General features: G+C 38.6%; 1 pseudogene across 1 annotated transcript; it reads right to left on the bottom strand.

The window, feature by feature from the left end:
* Positions 1–6,173: 6,173 nt before the first annotated feature.
* LOC309865144 (centromere protein Q-like) lies at positions 6,174–12,761 on the bottom strand (annotated as a pseudogene). The gene is made up of 4 exons: positions 12,633–12,761; positions 7,936–8,054; positions 7,726–7,800; positions 6,174–6,305 (listed from the first exon to the last, which is right to left on the bottom strand). The product of its transcript is annotated as a centromere protein Q-like (transcript).
* Between the last annotated feature and the right edge of the window lie 383 nt (positions 12,762–13,144).

The raw sequence follows: 13,144 nt of genomic DNA, 5'->3' as shown, positions 1-13,144 counted from the left end.
TCTATCTCCAGGTTTACCTGAGGTTCTCAGTTTCCATTGGTAAGCTGTTCTTGGGGAGTCACTGTGAAGAACCCCGGGCCCCACCAGTCCCTGTTGGGGGTGCTGGTTGTCTGAGCCCTTGCAGATTGAGATTCCCAAGGGCATTCAAATTCTCAGTTTTCCCCTCCACGTGTAGGATGGGGTTGAGGGCTTTGATTTTTGCCTTTGAGGACATTCTCACTTCCAGTGCTGTGGGTGGCCACTTCTGTGGCATTTAGTAGCAGAGCCTTGAGGGGCCAAGTTGGTAAGCATATATAAGTTGGAACTAGGGTCTGGAACTTCTTTCTTAGTCCCTTTTCTTGTTCTGTACTCTCATTTTGGGCCTGATTGTAAAAGATCTGGTTAGCAGCTCATGAGTGCCCTTCTAGGGTCCGCTCTGATCCAACAACCAACTTTTATCAAGTATCTGGGGCTGACTGGTTCAGATATTTGACTCTGAGAATGATCTCTGCCTCGGGAGAACTGGGGGAGATAGCCCTATTTAATGAGAGCCTCTCTCAACCTAAGAAGGCTGTTGGGTTTTCCGCTTGAATTTGGGTGATGGTAGGCAACTTGGCATAATTCAAAGGCTTAATTAATCTTTGACCTTCTTAATCCCTCAAGGATGCCAGCCTGGAATTGAGCTTGGTACCAGTTTTTGAGGAGATCATTAGGTTCCAATTGGGATATTGGGCAAGGAAAATGTGGGCTCCATTTGGGAACTGGAAGCCACCACAGGGCTCACCCATACCCTGGTAATGAAGTTGCTGTGTGTCCCCATATTTTTCAGTGATGGCCAGGAATCCACATTTTTCTGCCTTGGAGAGGGTTTGATTTAACGAGAGCACTACCTCCTTCCATTTTTAAAAAAATTTTAATAAACATATAATGTATTTTTACCCTCAGGGGTACAAGTTTGTGAATCCCCAGGTTTACACACTTCACAGCACTCACCATAGCACATACCCTCCCCAATGTCCATAACCCCATCCCCCTTCCCCCCTCTCCCAACCACCCTTCCCCCAGGTTTTGTGAGATTAAGAGTCACTTATGGTTTGTCTCCCTCTGAATCCCATCTTGTTTCATTATTCTTCTCCTACCACCTTAAGCCCCCCATGTTGCATCTCCATTTCCTTATCAGAGAGATCATATGATAGTTGTCTTTCTCCAATTGACTTATTTCGCTTAGCATGATACCCTCTAGTTCCATCCACATTGTTGCAAATGGCAAGATTTCATTGTTTTTGATGGCTGCATAATATTCCATTGTGTATATATACCACATCTTCTTTATTCATTCATCTGGTGATGGACATCTAGGTTCTTTCCATGGTTTGGCTATTGTAGACATTGTTGCTATAAACATTAGGGTGCACGTGCCCCTTCAGATCACTACGTTTGTATTGTTAGGATAAATACCCATTAGTGCAATTGCTGGGTCATAGGGTAGTTCTATTTTCAACATTTTGAGGAAGCTTTATGCTGTTTCCAGAGTGGTTGCACCAGTTTGCATTCCCACCAATAGTGTAGGAGGGTTCTCCTTTCTCCGCATCCTCGCCAGCATCTTTCATTTCCTGACTTGTTAATTTTAGCCATTCTGACTGGTGTGAGGTGATATCTCATTGTGGTTTTGATTTGTATTTCCCTGATGCCGAGTGATATGGAGCACTTTTTCATGTGTCTGTTGGCCATCTGGATGTCTTCTTTGCAGAAATGTCTGTTCATGTCTTCTGCCCATTTCTTGATTGGATTACTAGTTCTTTGGGTGTTGAGTTTGCTAAATTCTTTATAGATTTTGGACACTAGCCCTTTATCTGATATGTCGTTTGCAAATATCTTATCCCATTCTGTCAGTTGTCTTTTGGTTTTGCTAACTGTTTCCTTTGCTGTGCAAAAGCTTTTAATCTTCATGAAATCCCAATAGTTCATTTTTGCCCTTGCTTTCCTTGCCTTTGTCGATGTTTCTAGGAAGAAGTTGCTGTGGCTGAGGTCGAAGAGGTTGCTGCCTGTGTTCTCCTCAAGGATTTTGATGAATTCCTTTCTCACATTAAGGTACTTCATCCATTTTGAGTGTATTTTCGTGTGTGGTGTAAGGAAATGGTCCAATTTCATTTTTCTGCATGTGGCTGTCCAATTTTCCCAACACCATTTATTGAAGAGGCTGTCTTTTTTCCATTGGACATTCTTTCCTGCTTTGTCGAAGATTAGTTGACTATAGAGTTGAGGGTCTATTTCTGGGCTCTCAATTCTGTACCATTGATCTATGTGTCTGTTTTTGTGCCAGTACCATACTGTCTTGATGATGACAGCTTTGTAATAGAGCTTGAAGTCCGGAATTGTGATACCACCAACTTTGGCTTATTTTTCAATATTCCTTTGGCTATTTGAGGTCTTTTCTGGTTCCATATAAATTTTAGGATTATTTGTTCCATTTCTTTGAAAAAAATGGGTGGTATTTTGATAGGGATTGCATTAAATGTGTAGATTGCTTTAGGAAGCATAGACATTTTTACAATATTTGTTCTTCCAATCACATCTTTCCATGCTAATTCAAACGTGAGATTTTGGAAGGCTTCAATATATTTGTCTGGGTTGTTGGCAAATTTTCCAAGGTCCCCCTTTACCTCAGGTCTTGCAATGAAAAGGGCTCCTATACCCTAGCCACAGCAGCATCCCCTTCCCTTCATCCTTCTCCAGGTACATGTTCTTGGAAGGGATAGAGCCCCCAAGCACCAGTACAGGTTCCATGTAGAGGGAACTGACCTAAGACCCCAACAAACACCTTGAGGCCATAGGGAAGGAGAGACTAGGGGTGGATGATTCTCTGCAGGAGTTCCATTTGCCTATATACCTTCAGTGTGGGTGTGGGTGTGGTAGTCCCCCTCCCTACCCTTTCCCAAGTGGCGGCCACAGGAGAGAGCAGCCAGGAAGCTGAATCAATCCTACACTGCTGGCACAGGCCCTTATTTTCCTTTAAGGACCAGAAACATTGTACATAGGGTACTTCTTTCCATTTTCCCTCATGTTTGTAAAACAAGTCTAATTATAAAATAGTATTATAATTGATACTTCCCTCAGGTGGCCATGTCTCCTCTGCCAATTTATATTGTGGCCATGTCTTGGAACAAAAGAAAATAAGTTGCCATTTCTTCAAGGTTTGCAGGTCAAAATGTTTCCAGATATTCAGGATGCATCTTAAAGGAGTACTGGTGTTGTTCAGGGAATTACAGTTACCCATTTATAGGAAGAGAGGAAAAGGCATCCCTTAAGTCAGTTCCTTATAATAGATCATTCCTGATCTGATGGCCTGACCTGTTTATGTGACTGACGACCAAGGACCCTATCAATTCTGCGAGGTGCTGGGAGTACTTGTGCTTACCCAGGCTTGGCCCTACCTCTAGAGAGTGACCCTTGCCCTAATCTTTTTTTCTTTTTTGTCCCCTCATTTCCTATCCACGGGACTTGAGGGGTACCAGTTATGACCTCTTAAATCACTCTGAGTAGTTGATGGAAATGTTAGACTTCTTTTGGCTTGTTGAAAGTTGGCATGATGGCATAACAGAATTGTCCCATCTGGCTTAGCCACAAAAAGAGGGTAGTAAAGGCCACCTTTTGGAGGATATGATGGGGAACATGGGGGGACAGAAGCTGCCTGGGTAGACATTATTTTACCAACCCTGTTTTGCTATTCATTCCTATAGGTGGTAAAGACAATTTGGGGCGAGAGGGGTCTAACTTAAAGTATAGATAAGGAAATAACAATTTGTCAGGTGTAGTAAAATGGCACCTGCCGCCATGTGTGAGTACTCCTTAAGGCAGGTAATACAGACCTAGGTTTGTGGGGGTTCGATTCTATATATCATTTATGCAGAAAGAGCACTGACATTTCTTCTCCGTCTATGCACAGAGGAGATGAGGCCAGTGATCTAATATAGGGATTAAAGCGGTGCGGGTGGGGGGTGCTTCCTGATGCACAGCATGGGCCAGGCCCCCAAGGAAGCCTTGGTTGCCAGCCCTTCTGGTAAGTATAATAATACACGCTTCCATCTGACCCGGGAGCCGGGATAAGGAGTATGAGTCAGAGATGCCACCACAGGGCACATGGCAGAGGAGGAAGGCTGTTCCTCATCATGACAGGGAACTGTGTGTGTGATCCCTTGGAGGCTGCCTGAACCATCTGCAAGAGGATGTCCGAGAAAAGAGCAGTAGAGGGGTTTTTCTCTGGATGCCTGGATAGGCATGTAAGGAGCCAGGTCCCTCAGAGAGCCTTTGGGTGTCCTCCAAAGGGTAGTCTTGTTCAGGACACGCCATTGCTGCTCAGTTTTCTCTGTCCCTCACATCCAGTGATCCAACCTGAAACGAGTTCTGAGTCCTCTTTGAACTGATATTCCCAAATTATGTTGGGGGGATTAATCAGAAAGGAGCCCAGAGAGCCTGTCACCAGAGATTTGAGAATGGCAGGCATGCTAATCTGCTCTTACGTGACTGATGGGTGTCCACTGTTTTAACAAAATGGAGAGAGAGAGACGCTTCCTGCTACTCACAGTTAGATGTCCTTAATGATGGTGAGATCCTGGATGAGTGCCCAAGAAAATACTTCAGGATTTCTCTTCCTTTAACACCCAAGGTTCTTGGTCATGCCACTACGAAAATGAGGAGGTAGACCAGATGAAAGTGGTAACCAGCAAAGCAGAGTTTATTGAGCGATAGTAGAAAACTCCCAAAGAGGAAGGGGACCTGAGAGGGTTGCATTGGAGTTTCTAAGTCTAGGGGTTTTTATGAGCACTTTTGGAGAACTATTTTAAGCAACCAAAGTGTTCTAAGGCATGCTGATCAGGGCATGGGAGTAGCATGAACATTTTATTTCTTTGGTTGGATTATTGACTAGATGATGAATATTTTCCACTGTCATCAAAGCATACTTTCATTTAAGAAAAACCTAAGCACATTTATTCCCTTAAAAGGAAAATCAAACAAAAAACCCCTTTCTGTAAACCTTTTCTCAATGTAATAATGTTAGGAATTAGTTGGACAGTTAGGTAGTCTGGACCAGGGTCCCCAACAAGAAAATATGGAAACAGGACAGCTAAGACAAAACAGTACAAACATCCTATTTTGCACTAGCATTTTGTTTTGCAGCCTTTGTAGAAATGACTTCTGCAAGATGTTCTAAAATGAAACAAAGCATCTGTCACTATCACGAACGGGGAAAGTTAAGACATAAGTCCCCATATGTTAGCCCAAAAAGGCCATCAGCACATAAACATTAACCTAATAGGTAGACATATGTGTGATCAAAGCCCTGATCAGCATGCCTTAGAACACTTTGGTTGCTTAAAATAGTTCTCCAAAAGTGCTCATAAAAACCCCTAGACTTAGAAACTCCAATGCAACCCTCTCAGGTCCCCTTCCTCTTTGGGAGTTTTCTACTATCGCTCAATAAACTCTGCTTTGCTGGTTACCACTTTCATCTGGTCTACCTCCTCATTTTCGTAGTGGCATGACCAAGAACCTTGGGTGTTAAAGGAAGAGAAATCCTGAAGTATTTTCTTGGGCACTCATCCAGGATCTCACCATCATTAAGGACATCTAACTGTGAGTAGCAGGAAGCGTCTCTCTCTCTCCATTTTGTTAAAACAGTGGACACCCATCATTTGGGAGTAAAGACACCTAGCAAATCTTAATTATGTCACAAAAGGTCTAAAGGGTTATGTAAAAGAATAAAAGCATTTGGGGATTTCTCAAGTTTCATATGACCAGACAGAAAATACAAGTTATGAACTAAATAATAATGATTGCAAACAATTGTGTTTTTATGTGCTAGGCACTCTACGCACTTTACATATATTGCATTACAGTATCACAGTTCCTCTGCACTAATCAATAAAAGAACTCCATTCAGCCTTTGTAAATCATTAAAGTGCAGCTCAGGAAAACCACTGGATAAACAGCAAAAGAAATGTGAGTTGCTAGATTTGACAACAATTAAAAACAGTTTTTAGAACTACATTAGATGCTAATAGATCTACAGAGGCTAATTTTAAGTGTATGTTGAAAATAAATCCCAAAGAACCCTCAGCTTCAGTGGTATCATCATAGACTAAGTTTTACAATCTCATAAACTTTAAATTAATACAAAGCAGACTAAAAAACTCTTAAAGGGCATCCAGTCTCTTACAGGCTTCTTCAATGAAAGTTAACATATTCTTAATCTGGGATGAGTTATGGAGAACATCTAAGTCTCTCAGAAGAGCTTTATGGTTTGAAATTGATGTCAAAATTTCTTTCTGTGGGTATAATAGTACAGTTAGTTTAAAATTTTTAAAAACTGAGATATAATTGACATATAACACCATATTAGCTTCAGGTATACCACACAATGATATGATGTTTGTGTATACTACAAAATGACCCCCACGGTAAGTCTAGTTAACATCTACCATCATACATAGTTACAAATTTTCTTGTAATTGGAACTGTTAAGATTTACTCTCTTAACAACTTTGAAATATACCAGACAATGTTATTGACTACAGTCACTGTATTCTATATTACATCCCCATGACTGATTTTATAACTTCAAGTTTATACCTTTTGACCACGTAAATAGTTTCTAACCTTTTATTATGAGAACTGTCAAATGTATGTTTAAGAAGAATGGTACACTAAACCTTATATACTCATCAGCCAACCTCAGTAATCATCAACTCATTCCTATTCTTTCAAATTTGTATGATTCTGTTTTACCTCTATCTACTCCCTTTCCTTTAACTCTAAATGGATTACAGATAGGACTATTTTAAGTTATTTTTGAGAAACTTGAAGACTTTCTACCACTCTAAACCTTTACACCATTGTTATGGCTGATTTAATGTTAAAACCTGTTTAACTATTAGGGCCTGCTTACCCAGAGCGACTCCATATTACCTGGGTAGCCATATTGTTGTTTACATCTAAAGACCTCATTCTGGGAATAAATGCCCCAGTAGTTCCTGGTATTGGTTCCGGGTGTTGATTCCAGGAGTAGACACCTTAACAATAAAAGTCACGTAACTTGGGTCTGCTGTTATGCCCTATAAAACCAGCCTGTGAGGTTGGGACGGGGTCGCCCTTTTTGGAGGTGGCCCTGGCTGGTCAGTCTGACTTCTGATGCCTGGCATAGAAAAAAAGCCTTGCCTTACTTTCAATTTGTATCAGTCTCGCTCCTTTGATAACGGGCCCCAACAACGATAACAGCTACTGGGAACCTGTGAAAACAGAGCCCAGTATATAGTCTGCTACAAATAACACAACATTATTTCATGAAGAGTTATAGGACATTGTTAGAAGCATAAACAAACTCAACTATTGGAATTTACTTCCAGAAATCTACCTTACAGTTAAAACCACACAAATATCTAAAGATACATATACAAGCAATACTGAGCATTATTTGTAACTACAAAAATCATTTATTTCCACCAGTAATTCACAAATTATAGTATGGTAAAATGCAACGTTATATAATTATTGATAAGAATGAGAGATCCACATGAAAGATGCTCACAAAATAAGATGTTCAAACTATTCTGTCAAGTCAGTAAAATAATGTTGCCTACAAACATATCATAGATTTCATCTGTCTTTAGAAAAAGAAAAAGGATATTATGGTTTTATATATGCAAGTCACAACTGATGATACAGCTGATATGGCAAATTAGCATTTACCTGAAGTGTGGCTGCTTTGAGACTCTTCTGAGAAAGTTCTGGAAGACAGAGTATCCCACTATCTATTTGAAACATCTGAAGTAGAAAAAGAAAGCTACAGATTATTTCAAAAGGCTGATTCCTTTCATCTTACATTCAGAAGTTGTCTTACTGAGAGATAAGCATTAAAAAACTTATCCAGACTCAAGATATTCATCATTAAACAATTACCTGTTTTACATTCTCCTCCTCTTCTTCCACCTCACTTTGAGAACTTGAATTTTGTTCTTTAGGCTTTGAATATTCCCAGTCATTGACTCTATGGTTTCTACTATTTTATCTACTTCTTTCTGAGTAAGAGATCAGAAAGTTAATGTTTTAAATTAAATACAGTATTAAATAAAACCCAAATAGGTATTAATATACATATTTCATAAATACCACATATATTGAAAAATTTTTAGAAGAAACTGGTAATTTTTTTTCCTTTTCCAAAACTAACTTCCGAGAACCTAATTTACCAACATACTAATTCATTACATGGAGATTTAATTTCCATGGAACAAGGAGATACAACCCATGTACAAGAATATTTCCTGCATAACTCAGCAAAACTGCTACAGTCAGAGATCCTGGTAGACCTGTGTGAATACAGCAGAGCCCAAGGACTGATGGCCTAAAAATCTGCTGTGCTGTGCCTATCCATCTCTAAGCCACTATGCACCCCTGGCAACCACTCATCTTTTTATTCTCTGGTTCTGCCTTTTCTAACTCATCACATAGTGGCAGTCATACAGTATGGAGCCTTTTCAGTTTTGCTTCTTTCACTTGTGATTTATAATATGCGCTTAAGGTTCCTCCATGTCTCTTTAGACCCAATAGCTTATTTCTTTTTAGTGGTGAATAATATTCCATTGTCTGATATCCCACATTTATTTATTCATTCACCTAATGAAGGACATCTTGGTATTCCAACTTTTGGCAATTATGAATACAGCCACCACAAACATCCATGTGCAATATTCAAACATCCATGTACAACATACAAAGGCGCATGATGGCTGTATCATGTGGTAAGAAAAGGTTTCATTTTGTAAGACACTGCCAAACTGTATTCTAAACTGGTTTTATCATTTAGCATTTCCCACCAGCTGTAAGAATACTTTTTTTTTTCTTTTAAAGATTTTATTTATTTATTTGAGAGAGAGAGACACACAGTGAGAGAGCATGAGAGGGGAGGTCAGAGGGAGAAGCAGACTCCCCATGGAGCTGGGAGCCTGATGTGGGGACTCGATCCCAGGACTCCAGGATCATGACCTGAGCCAAAGGCAGTCACTCAACCAACTGAGCCACCCAGGCACCCTGTAAGAACTCTTATTGCTCCACATTCTCATCTGCCTTTGTTGTTGTCCACGTTCTAGATTTTGGCCATTCTAATTCTAGGAAGTCCATATTAAGTCTCCTTTCATCCATAGTTTTCCAGTCCAAGTTTTTTGGATCTTTCCAATTGATTCATACAGGAAACTAGATAGTTTGCTTTGCAGAATTTGTGGGTCAGGTTTAACCTGTTCCTCAGTCCTGAACTTCCTGTGACTTGGTTTTTGGATTTTAGAGAGTCTTGTCCAGTACCAATGTGTGTTACCACATGTATTAGTTTACTGTGTCTGCCCAAAAAACTGCCACGCACTTGGTGTCTGAAATCAGAAATTTATTCTCTCACAGCTCTGGAGAGCAGATGTCCAAACCAAGGTGTGGGCAGGATAGTGCTCCCCCTGAAATCTCTGAGGGAGAATCCTCTCTTGCCTCTTCCAGCCTCTCCCAGACTTCCTTGTGGCTGCTTACTCCAATTTCTGCATTTTTCACACAGCCTTTTCTTCCATGTCTCCTCTTATTAAGGACACTTTTGTCTCTTTAAGGACTTGAGTCTTTGTATTTAGGACCTACCCAAGATAATCCAGGATGATCTCATCTTGAGATCTTTAATTATATCTGGGAAGACTCTCTTTCCAAATAAGAGCACATTTGCAGGTTCCAGGGCTAGGACTTGGGCATATCATTTTGGGGGACACCAATCAACCCACTATAGAGGGAATGAATAACAACAATGAATAAAGAAAAGTTAATATAATAAGGACTAAAAATTTCCATTGTAGTTAAAAAAATATTTTGGTCCACTGCTTTGGTTATCTTCTTTGGGTAGTCCTACTATACCTATGCCATATCTTCTATGCTGAGCTTTTACTTTGTCAGTTTTTCTCAACTTCAAAAAAAAATGTTTCTTTTTGATTCTTAAAATTTTCTCCTTTACTATTTATTTTAAGCATTTATTTGTTCCATTTGCTTTAATTCTTCTAATGTAGTCTGCATATCTGACAACCTTTTCTTTTACTTATAATTTTTTCCTCAATTCTGTGGTTTCAGTTTTTAGTATCTCTAATACCAATTTAGGATTTTTCCATACCCTCTACTGTTTTTCTGAATTTCTTTCAGTTTGCTTAAGAATTAGGTTAGTGTTCATCTGTTTTGTGAACACACGCTTTTAGCATGCTTTTTTTATCTGTGGATTGCTATTTTTTGTCCTTATTTTTATATATTCTTATGCTAAATCTGGTTGTGAAATCCTATGGCTCAGTTCGTATGCGGAGGTCCATATAGATCAAAAACCTGAGTCCTTGCAGTTCCCATACCATCTTCTCAGTCTCAGAGACAGCGTTCACCACTGTCTTTGCTGTAGCACCATCAGCGAATGAGAGAGCTCAATGAATACAACTTCCATTATTAGCTGATACAGCTTTTTGAAGTCACCCCAAAGAACACCTCTAGGCTACTGTGGGAAAAGGTAGTGGTTGTAAGTAAGGCACATGACAGGAAACTGATGGATACAGACAAGACCTAAAAACTCCTAGTTCAACGATTCTGTTAGGCCAGCGAAGAACTCTTGTGCCCACAATGCAAACAGTGCTTCCACTGAGTAACTGGCCATCAAGCAAGCAAACCCGACTCTTGTAATGCTGTGATATAAGAAATATGTATTTGGTTTTCATCCCTGGTTTCTGACAGAGAGCTTCTAAAATCCCTGTAATCTGTTGAGTGATTGGGGTGACACAGTGGCATCCTTTGCTAGTCATAATAAGCTTCTTTCAACCTTACCTGAGAGCTTACGCTAATGAGTGATTCAGAGAGGATGAAGGCTGGTTGCCAGAGCAAGCAACCAAGTGATTACAGGGTTGGGACTTTCAGCCTTACTCCTTGGTCTCTTGGGAAGGGGAGATTTAGTTAATAATCAATTCTGCCTATGTGATGAAGCTTTCATGAAAATTCTACGCACTGGATTAAGAGAGCTTTCAGGTTAGTGGAACAACTTGGGAGGCTAGCAAATCATTGAACATGAGGAACGGGTAATGGCAACACCTGATTTATATGTGGAAAATCCACACATTTGGTGTCAGAAGTGTTGAGGATTGAAAAAGCTTTTTTCATTTAACTGTATTTATGCTTTTTGCTAGAAAACAAATGCCCCTCAGTATTACAGAAGATCACACTATCATTTACTATCTCTGACCACTTTCAAGTGACTTATTCAAGTATTAAATATTAAGATAACTGCCATGATCACACTTTAAAACCTTTAAAATCACCTTTAAAAAAAAGTCAAATTCACAAAAAAAGAGTAAGAACATGGTTACCAGGGGCTGGTAGGGGAGAAAATTGGGAGAGGTTAGCCAAAGGTATAAATGTTCAGCTATAAGATGAAGAAGGTGTGCTAATCTAATGTGAAAAACAAGGTGATTATAACTGGTAATACTGTACTGTATACTTAAAAATTTGATGAGAGAGAACTTAAGTGTTCTTAACACACACAAAATAAAAAATAAATAATGTGAGGTGAAGGATGTGTTAATTTACCAGATGAGGGAGTCCTTCACAATGTGTACATATATCAAATCACTACAATGTACACTTCGAATATCTTATAATTATAGACGATAGAGCTGAGATTTTAAAAAAACCTATGTCAGTGATATCCAACTGTTCATTACATGGTGGAACTAGTGTCAGTGCTGCAAATATCCTCTTGAAAAGTAGTAAATAAAAATAAAAATTCAATATAACCTCACACTAGGAAGAAAGTGAGTTTCTATTTATAAAATATGCAATTTAGTAATCCATAATATACATGTTATAATATATGTAATTAATTTATAATATATGTAAATTTGTTGCTCAGAGTCTAATGCACTGAATGTTATTCTCAATCATATGGAAAAACTGGAATAAATTGTGATTTTTGAATTATTAGAAATCCTTGGGGATGCATTCCTTGCATAAACTACTACCAATCCTGGATTTTCTAAATTGCTAACAAAGACCCAAGGGCCATCATCTACACACTACTTTGACATGGCTAAGGGATATATGGTCTAATCAAGTTTAGTCTTAATAACTACTTAATAAGTCCTACAGTTCTCTTAACTGTTCAAGTATCCACTAAATAAAAGCCTGAAGTTAGTCATAGTACCTAATGTTATCGCCCATTCTCTTCTGCGAGATAATGATTGAAAATCAGAATCGGCAGTTGGACTAAGGTGTTCATCATAACTTTAAGCAGTTTGTCTAAGGTTCAGCTAAAAATAGGTCTCTTTTTCACATTTGTATAATGAGATCATATACACACACATCTTGAAGTTGTTTTGAGAATTAAGGGATATAACTACAAGTGCCTAGAGCAGTATCTAGAACACAAAAGGCCCTCATTACATGTGAGCCATACATAATAACAATTAGTATAAAAGAAGAATTTAATGAAAACCCTGTTCTAATATCTAGTATTTATTATTCAGAGAATATCATGATAGTTAAAAAATTTCTTATTCTCTTCCTCTTTCTCCTAACTCTCAAATCATGGACTCTCTGTTCAAATTTCATACCTGCAATAATACCAGACCTTCTTCATTAGCTCTGTGTTGTGCTCTTTCCATTTTCTGTAGATTTGACACGTTAGTTAAATCTTTCAGCTTTTTGCGAGGGACTTTAAGGGTTTTACATAGTTGTAGCATAGCAATCGTAGGAATAATAAAAAATATTATTATTATTATAATATCAATATAATGTAATAATTCATAATTATTAATAACTAATATAATATTTATAATTATAATATTATAATGAAAATATTATAACAATAAAAATTATATTTACTTTTTTAGAACCATTTTTATTTTGTTTTGTTGTGTTTTGAATTGTGGTTGCTGCTATCTTTTTTCTGTCCTCATATTCTCAAGGGCTATCATATTCCTTTATTAACAGTAGCTAATATTAGCAGTGACTCAGCCATAAAAAGCCGTGACACATTGTATAAGGTAGGAGAGCTCTGCTGATCTAGGGCAGGGCTTCTGCAATAGCTTTATGTTGTTAGAAGCCACTTATTTTGGGTGTTTTT

This window comes from Mustela nivalis (assembly GCF_964662115.1).
Source record: "Mustela nivalis genome assembly, chromosome: 5".
Classification (NCBI taxonomy): Eukaryota; Metazoa; Chordata; class Mammalia; order Carnivora; family Mustelidae; genus Mustela; species Mustela nivalis.
The sequence above is the reverse complement of the archived record's forward strand: the minus strand, read 5'-3'. Positions and strand labels throughout refer to the sequence as shown.